The sequence below is a fragment of the Equus quagga genome, chromosome 13, assembly GCF_021613505.1.
Source record: "Equus quagga isolate Etosha38 chromosome 13, UCLA_HA_Equagga_1.0, whole genome shotgun sequence".
NCBI classification, from domain to species: Eukaryota; Metazoa; Chordata; class Mammalia; order Perissodactyla; family Equidae; genus Equus; species Equus quagga.
Genome location: NC_060279.1, coordinates 79,458,935 through 79,467,309, shown reverse-complemented (window position 1 = coordinate 79,467,309; position 8,375 = coordinate 79,458,935). Strand labels below are relative to the sequence as shown.

The 8,375-nt window shown below is 62.5% G+C and overlaps 1 protein-coding gene across 3 annotated transcripts in view; it reads left to right on the top strand.

Annotated features, from left to right (window-relative positions):
- CBFA2T3 (CBFA2/RUNX1 partner transcriptional co-repressor 3) overlaps positions 1 to 8,375 on the top strand; it is a 95,016-nt gene that overhangs the window by 32,560 nt on the left and 54,081 nt on the right. Inside the window, exon 1 of one of the 3 annotated variants that reach the window (XM_046681039.1) lies at positions 7 to 237. The exons of the other annotated variants lie outside the window; for them this stretch is intronic. The gene's annotated coding sequence lies outside the window, so the exon portion shown is untranslated. Of the gene's footprint in view, positions 1 to 6; positions 238 to 8,375 lie in introns of those variants that run through there. 3 annotated transcript variants of the gene reach the window in all.

Genomic DNA, 8,375 nt, shown 5'->3' with positions numbered 1-8,375 from the left:
GCGCTTTGTTCCCGCGCGGGCGGCCGGAGCGAGCGGCCGGAGCGAGCCCGGGCATGGCCCAGGCGGCCGCCCCGCGCGCCCCGGCCCCGCCGCGCGCCTGAGCCTGGCGCGGCGCGAGAGGACAGCGCGCGGATCGCCCCCAAGTTACGGAGGCGGGGACCGAGTTCGAAGGAGAAGCCACTTCAGAAGCCCGGTCGCGAGAGTGTGATCGCCCCCCGTCCGCGGGACCTCCGGACCGTAAGTGTCCCGCGCGCCCCGCGCGCCGCCGCTGCTGTCACCCGACTTCTCCCGCGGCTGGCGTCCCGGGGGTCCCCCTGCAGTTGCGCCGAGGGCACGGGCCGCCCCGGGCACCCCCTCCCCACTTTGCAAAGTTGGAGCCCACGGCGGGGTAAGGCCTGCCTACTCAGCGTCCACCCACTTGGGCCGAATGCCCCCCCTCCAGATGAGCCGAGAGCTTGACCTGCCCGGGGGTGTGGTCAAACTTAAGGTGGGACTGCGCTCTGGAGGCCTGCAGGCTACCCTAGGGTGCCTGGGCTTCCTGACAAAGGCCCTGGACCGGGTGAGAGAGAGCTGTGGGGGCTCAGATGACCACCCTGGGAGAGATGGAGGGGCTGGTGGCCTGGCTGGGGAGGAGGGCCAGTGCTCCCCTCTACCCTTCCCCTCTTGTTTGGGTCCCTGGTCCTCCCACTGAGCGGAGGGCAGTTCCCAGTTAAACGGTCCTGGGGTGAAGTCTGCCCAGAGACCTCCAGGCCCTGCCCACTCCCAGGGGTGGGGAGAGGGGCTTGGGCCACCCTCCCCGGTGTCCTGACAGCCCGCGGTGCCTGGGGCGCAGCCCTGTGGCAGCGATTATGTTCACACCCTTTGGGAACCGTCCATCTGTGTGTTGGGCAGGCCGGGAGCCAGGCTGTGGGAACGGCGGGAGGGAGGTGCGAGCCAACGTGGAGGGACAGATGGCTGCAAATTCAGCCCTAGACGAGCTTACGTGGAGCAGAAGGCAGCGGGGCTGGTGGCAAGCCACACTCTGAGCCGCTGGGCTCTGAACACACAGCCCCAGGCTGTCCCTCCTTCCTGGCCCCTGGGAACTGTGGGTGTGCTGGGCCCCGTAGCTGCAGAGGAGGGGGAGACCCCTGTAAGTGTGGACCCCTGTGTACCTCCCCGGAAAACTGTATTCCCCACCATTTGGGCTGAGGCGGACTGACTTCAGACCTGTTCCAGAGAGCGGGGAGAAAAGTATTTCCTTTGAGACAGAGACCTCGTGCCCCTGTGGGGGGCGGTCTGGTGACTGTCAGGCCCCGTCTTTGACCCTGTGGCCAGGATGCCGCTTCATTATGTGGAACTGGGCGTGCATTTCCTCCACTGGACCCGGAAACAGGAGGTTCCTAGGCGCCGCTCTCGGAGGACGGGGGTTGGCTGGGGACAAAGGAGGGCAGCTATTCTGTGTCCCAGCATTGCTCTTACAAGTTGCTGTGAGGTTTGAGAAACTTCTGGAGGTTGGGACCCCAAGGGGAGTCCTGGGCCGGGCCCCGGATGTGAGGTGGCCCCTGGCGTCCTTTCCCTGGGGGGGTGGGGGCAGGAAGGTCCTGTCCACAGTTCCTGGACTTGTTCTTAGAGAGCTGGTGCTGTGACATGCACTGGGCGTGCTGGCATTTGCCCCACCCCACCCGCCTTCTGTCCTGGGGGGTTGGGGAGGACAGAAAACTCAGCTGGGCCCAGGGGGGCAGAGGGTTCTGCTCTGTGTAGCCGACAAGCCCAGCCTGAACAGCCTCGCTGTGTGGGGCTGTGCTGCCAGGCCACCCTTGTACGTTGAAAAGGAAACAGAAGAAAAGCTTGAGCAGTAGAAACAGATGTGGCATTCCCTGCTCCCCGAGAGCCAGACAGACGCAGGGCGGGAGGAGACTATCGCATTAGGACCAATTTTCTGGCAGAATCCCTCTCTCTTGAGGTGCCTTCATCGACAAGTGATGGGGGAGGGGACGGTGACGTGCGTGGTGCCCGGTCACTCACAAGCCCGTCCAAGGCTGGTGAGCCGGAGGGTTTCAGCCTGACTTCTCCCTCCAGGACCTGGGGCTGCCTCAGGTCCACAAGCTCTTCTTCTGTCACCGGGTTATCCGCGAAATTGGGTTGCCACCTCCAGGAAATCTCTCTGATTTGGCTCCACATATTTTCATTGCTGCATGACTGGAAGAAATTAATTTCCTTCCTACGCAAGGATCTGGAGACGCTATCGGGCTGGGTCGCTAATCCATAAGATCCAAGCCAGCGGGGCAACCATGGCAGAGGGAGGGCCCCTGGAGCCGCTGCCCAGGGGACAGGGGAAGGTGGGGTCTGGGCAGGGCGTTTCCCCACCACCTTCTGGACCCATCCTCATGGGCTCTGGGCCCTCGTGGGCTCCGTGTCCTCGTGGGCTCTGGGTCAGCCTCCCTGCCCTGCTGCAGGTTGAGTTCTGGGTTGTCTGATTGATGCTCAGCCTCCTGCAGCGCCTGGGTGTGCAGGGTAGGGGTTGGATCCCGCTGAGCTGGGTTCCCTCACCGTCAGTATGCACGCCTGTGTGCCTTCAGCATGTGGGCATAGGGAAGAGCTGGCACACAGTGGGTGCTCAATGAGTGGCGCTCCCAGGAAGGGAGCTGGCGTTTCCATGGGGCAACTCTGTCCTGCCCACTCCCTCCGGTGTTCACGCCGCTCGCTGCCCTGCTCTCGCCAGCCGGTGTGTCCCTCTCCTGCCCACGGCAGCCCGAGCGTCAGCCCTCACACTCGCCCTCCGAGTCTGCGGGACGGCCTGCGAGGGTGCTGGAAATTTCCCTTTTTCACAGATGCCTGTTAGGCTCCTGACGGAGCCAGGGTCTGACTGCCGGCCCCTCTCCTTCCCCACACGGCGTCTGGGCGTCTCCAACAGACTGCAGCCGCCTGGCCTTGGGCTCCGGCCCCCGTGAGTGCACTGGCCCGTGGCCCTCGTCCTTGGCCAGCCTGTCAGCGTTCCTCCCACGCCTGCAGGGGCTGGTGCTGACTGCTCAGTGCAGGAAAGGGGTTAATGCCCAGATGTTTGCACCCTCACCTGACATGGCCTCAGGCACGTGGGCACGACCATAACTGATATCAGAGATGCCACCTGGGGTCAGGGGCCACCTGGGGTCAGGGATGGGGCAGGAATACTTCTGCCCTGTGTGGGTCACAGAGACCCCATCCCAGTTCTTCCCAGATCTCTTTCAGCTCTGGCCAGCCCCATCTCTCCTCTCATCCCCCTGGGAGGGAGGTTCTGGTCATTCAAGGCCCCAAGGGAAGCCACTGGACATTGTCTGGCTATTATAATGGGGTGTCCACATGTGGCATCGCTGTTGGGCAGCTGGTGTCACCTCCTAGGCTGGCCACAGGCCTGGGGCGGGCAGTGGGGTCCTGAACTCTGTAACATGTAAATGCGTGAGTGTGGCCTTGCCGTGATTGCACTCACTGGACAAAACTGGCCCCAGAAAGTGTTTGTCATCGACTGCTCATTCACGGGGCAGAGAGTGACCGGACCCCTATGTCGGGCGGGCAGGAGTGGAGTGATCATAATGCGGGCTGTGCCAGGCTTCCCCTCCTTCGCCTCACAGCAGCCCTGAGGCGGGTACCTGACTGTCCCAGTTTCCGGATGGGCAAGCTGAAGCCCAGAGAGGGTCCGCTACTTCACACTGTGCTCCTCCTGTAACACAGCGGGTGGACAGGCCCCTGCAGCTTCCCGCCGAGGTCTGATTCCCGAGGGCCATCGTGGGGCCCTGGGCACGTGCTTACTTGGAGCCCCCGCAGATTCCACGTGCGTCCACAACCGGGGCCACTGCGGCCGAGGGAGGGGCGGGAGGAGACTGCAAGCTCGTGATTAGCAGGTGTCCACCTGGGGCACGGCCTTTGAGGGCCAGGGCTCACTGGGGGCAGTTCAGAGGGTTCACTGAAGCTCCTTGTCTCAGCCCGGTCACAGCTCCTGGGAGACCAGGTCTCCAAGGTCCCTGCCAGGCTAGGCGGGCACCACACTGTGTATTCCAAGAAGTCCGTGCCAGGGCTGTCTGAGCCGGTGAACCACACCTCCACGTCCTTTCCTGGGGTCGTGTCCCCACACCTCGGGGCAAAACAGGCAGGGCTGACTCCACCCCCTGGCTCCCCGAGGCTGGGGCCTGCCTTTATACGGGGCCTGGACGGGGCCGTGCCGAGGCCGAGGCTGCAGGAGATGATCCGGCCCCCAAGCACCTCTGAGGGCCGCCTTTAGCCAAGAATGCAAATGCAGGCAAGCTCTGGAGACGAATTCCTGGAGTGGAAACCGCCCTCGAGCATCAGTGGAAAGACCTAGGCAGAGACCTGGCGTTCAGGATGGAAACTCGCAGTGATGAAAGCGATAAATAATTGGTTCCTGGTTCCCACTTCTGAGTTCACGGCTCCACCGGGCGTGGGGCGCGCGGCCGAGCTGGAGCCTCAGACGGTCCAGAGTGTGCTTCCCGCCTGCGCCGTTTGCAGCAGTTTCCTGCAGCAATAAAACAGAAGTTAAGACTTCTGCTTTTTGTAATTCGTGGGACCTCACGGTGAGCCAGATGTCACTGGGAAGGGAAACAAAGATGCATTTGGCCGTAATGGGGCCGAGGCGCCAACAGCCGTGCTCTGCTGCTCGCCTGCACGCTCTGGGCCGCCTCCATCAGCCCCGTTCACTGTCCTCACAGCCTCCTGGAGTCTGGGCTGCCCGGAGCCGCCAGGCTGCCCTAAGGCCAGGAGCATGGTGGACGTGGCAGGAGGTTTGGGGAGGATGTCCGGGCAGTGGGGCATTCTTCTGTTTACTGGGCAGAGAAAAGTCCACAGAGGGCAGGGCAGGAGGAGGACAGGGCGGGAGACACTCTCGACTTGCCAGGGGCAGGTCAGGAGGGCTCCTTCTGCACCCTGATGACCCTGGGCAGCGTTCGGGACTCACAAGGACGTCCTCGCCTGGTGGTCCTGACCCAGGAGCACCCCAGAAGGCCAGGGGAAGCCCAGCTGGGAAAGGAAAGCCCTCCTTCCGGCAGCCTCAGGCCCCTCTTACAGGTGGGGAGGGGAGGAATGGAGAGGCGACAAGGGTCTTCAGGACCAGAGGAGGCCACAGCCCTACTCAGGCAGCCCCTGTCCCACTCACTGAGGCAGGGAGAGGTGAATGGGCAGCACGGCAGCTTCTCTGAGCCCCACTGCTTGGATTCAAATCCAGATTCCCACCCAGGGGCTGTGTGACCATCAGCAAATCACTCACCCTCTCTGTGTCTCAAGTTTCAAATGCAGTCACAGGGCTGCTCCCTCTTCAGGCTGTGATGAGGTGTGAAAGATCTGTGCGTGTCTGGCCTGTGGTGTGCACTTGTTCCTTCCTGGCTGGTACATGTGGCTGTCAACATCCCCTCTCTGGGGGGACTCCCGTGCCGTCCTGGGGCTCGCTGGTGGGTGTGGGCATCAGGCAGCTCTGCACTCACGCCACTCAGCCAGCCCTGTGTGGGTGCTCATTCTCCCTGCGCCTGTGTCCTCCTGTGCCCACCGAGGTGATGCGGAGTGGCAGGCCACGGCCTCCAGCACGGCCCAGGCCCCATGCCTGCTCGCTCTCCTCCCCACGTGTGGGACATGGCGAGCTCGGAGCCGAGACCTGGGCTGTGTGCACCATGCCACCTGGGGACACGAGCTCCATAGCCCTGCCTTTTCATGGCGGGGAAACTGAGGCTGGGGTCATCACGTCCCATAGCTTCGTGGTGTCAGAGGTTGGATTCCAGCTCAGGAACCCAGGTCCTCTGGCTGCAGAGTATCTGTGTTTCTGCCACACCGTTGTCCGCAAACAGCTGTTGGTGACATCTCCCCGGGCCTTGGGGTTCCGTGGCCCTGCCTCTTCCCTCGGCCACCCCCGAGTCCCCATAGCCTCTCTGGGCCCAGCCTGGACGCGACAGCACCGTAAGCACAGGGTCCCTCCTCCGCACCTGAGAAGTGAGGACAGGGCACAGCCACCCCGGGCAGAGGGCATCAGTAGGCACCTGAGCCTGGCAGTGCCCCGGACAGGGGGGAGGTGGCATCTGACCTCTGAGGCACCAGGCTCTGCAGCATCACGGACATCGACAGCAGTGTGGCCGGGGACCTGGCCGGGTGGCCCTCTGCTATCTTAGGGACCGTGTCTCTGACATCCAGGGCACACTGTCCATTCACTCATGGACACGGTGGTGCTCGCCCCTCCAGGCTTCCGTCCTCTGGCAGGGGACAGGAGTGACCTTGCCTCGCCATGCCCCTCGGAAAGTTGGGGTCCTGTCTGTCACGTGCCTCGGGGCACGGATGGGACGACACCACAGACGTTGCTGCTTCCTGCCTTTTACACGGGAAGATCGCCTCTCCTGACGGCTCAGCGTCGGGGTCTGGGCTGGGACCCTCCACGTGGCCCGCTTATCCCCCCGCCTGCTCTTTGCCCAGATAACTCACCTCGGCCCCTGGGGGCAGAGGGAGAGACAATGCACTGGGGGATCCGGGAAGTCTGGAAGTTTCCTTTGCTTGTTTCGCATGATCTGAACAGCTGTCAGCGGGTGCGACTTCCCACGCGCGCCTCTGGGGCCTCCAAGGCCGCGTCCTGTAGGAGCTGTTCTGAATCGAGGCTCCTCTCAAGAAACCTTGGCTCACACAACCTGGTGTGCCCGGGACTGGGCCCGGCACCTGCGAGCTAAGCAGACGTGGTCGGGACTGACCACAGGGACAGGATGCCGGTCACGCGTGTCGAGTCAGAATGTGGCCCCGTTGAAAACAAGGAAAAGAAACTGGCGCAATTTTAGTAGTTTATTTTATTTAACTCAATATATCCAAAATGTTGTCATTTCAGCGTGCAATTGATTTTTTAAAACATTGAGATCTTCTATCTGTTACAGACTTTGAAGTCAGTGTCATCTTATACTTGCTGCGTGTCTCAGTTCTGGCCAGCCGCCTTGGCTTGTGGCTGCCACCTTGGGCAGAGCGGGGCAGAGGGCCCAGGGACTGCCTGGTGACCGGTCCGGTGAGGGCGGCTGTGCTGGCCCTGGGGACGCAGGCACGTGGCGCTGTGAGGTGTGAGTCCAGGACGGCCCCATGGAGGTGACAAACAACACAAACAGGAGGGAGGGGCACTGGGTGGGGCCGGGTGGCTGGAGCCAACACGGGAGGACCGTGGGGCACAATGGACGTGGAGGGGACTCAGGCCTTTGTCCCTGGAGTCTCAGAGGCCCAGGGAAGCCCCCTGACTGTGCTGGGTGGGGTGGGGGCTGGTCAGATTTACGTTTTGAGAAGGTTGCCCTAGGGTGACAGAAGGTGAGGAGGCAGGGCCATGAGGGGGTGATGTCCAGACGCGGGCACTGGGAGGGCAGGCAGCGGGGACGGGTGCCAAGGAGGCGTCCAGGGTGGGCCTGAGTCCTGGTCAGTCTCTGGACGCTGTGCCGTCCAGGAGAACTGCACCTTCTCCCCTGCCCTGAGCTCCGGGGACAGCCGAGAGGCCCCTTCTGTCCCGCAGTCAGTGCCTCGGCCTACCGTCTGGAGCCCAGGCCTCTTTTCCTCAAAAGATGAGCTTCTGGCGGCAGTGATGCTTCCTGTGTGCCCACGAGGAGGGGGGCCGGGCTGCCCGGAGGTCCCTGGACGGGGAGAGGGCCGTCCAGCCGGGGAGCCACTCAGTCCATAGACCATGAAGCTCAGGAGCCCTCGTGTGCGAGTGCTTGCGGGTATGTGCGTCTGAAAGAGTGTGTGTGAGTGTCTAACGTGTGTGCGCAGGCATGAAGACAGGCAGAAGGTGGCAGTGGGACCTCAGCTGCCCTGGGGCACTCACAGGGGAGCCCCCTGGCCAGCCTGATGCCCAGATTCTGGGAGCCCCCATGTCCAGAAATGATGACAACTTGTCCCAGCCCAACTGTGCTGCGACCCTGTGGGACTCGGTATAAAATATGACCCGGGGCTTAGGTGGGACCCAGCCAGAAATCAGAACAGACCCGCGGCTGGGAGGCTGAAGTCAGCGTCCACGGAGGGGACCAGCGAAGGCCTCAGAGATGGGAGTTTATGCTCTGGACGCCTGTCACTACCATTAACGTGAACTGTCCCCAGGACGTCTGTCACTACCATTAACATGGACTGTCCCAGGACGCCTGTCACTACCGTCTTCATGGACTATCCCAGGACGCTTGTCACTAGCAGCTACATGGACTGTCCCAGGACGCCTGTCACTACCATTAACGTGGACTGTCCCCAGGACGCCTGTCACTACTATCTACATGGACTGTCCCAGGATGCCTGTCACTACCATCTTCATGGACTGTCCCCAGGATGTCTGTCACTACCATTAACATGGACTGTCCCGGGACGCCTGTCACTACCATCTACATGGACTGTCCCAGGACGCCTGTCACTACCATCTTCAT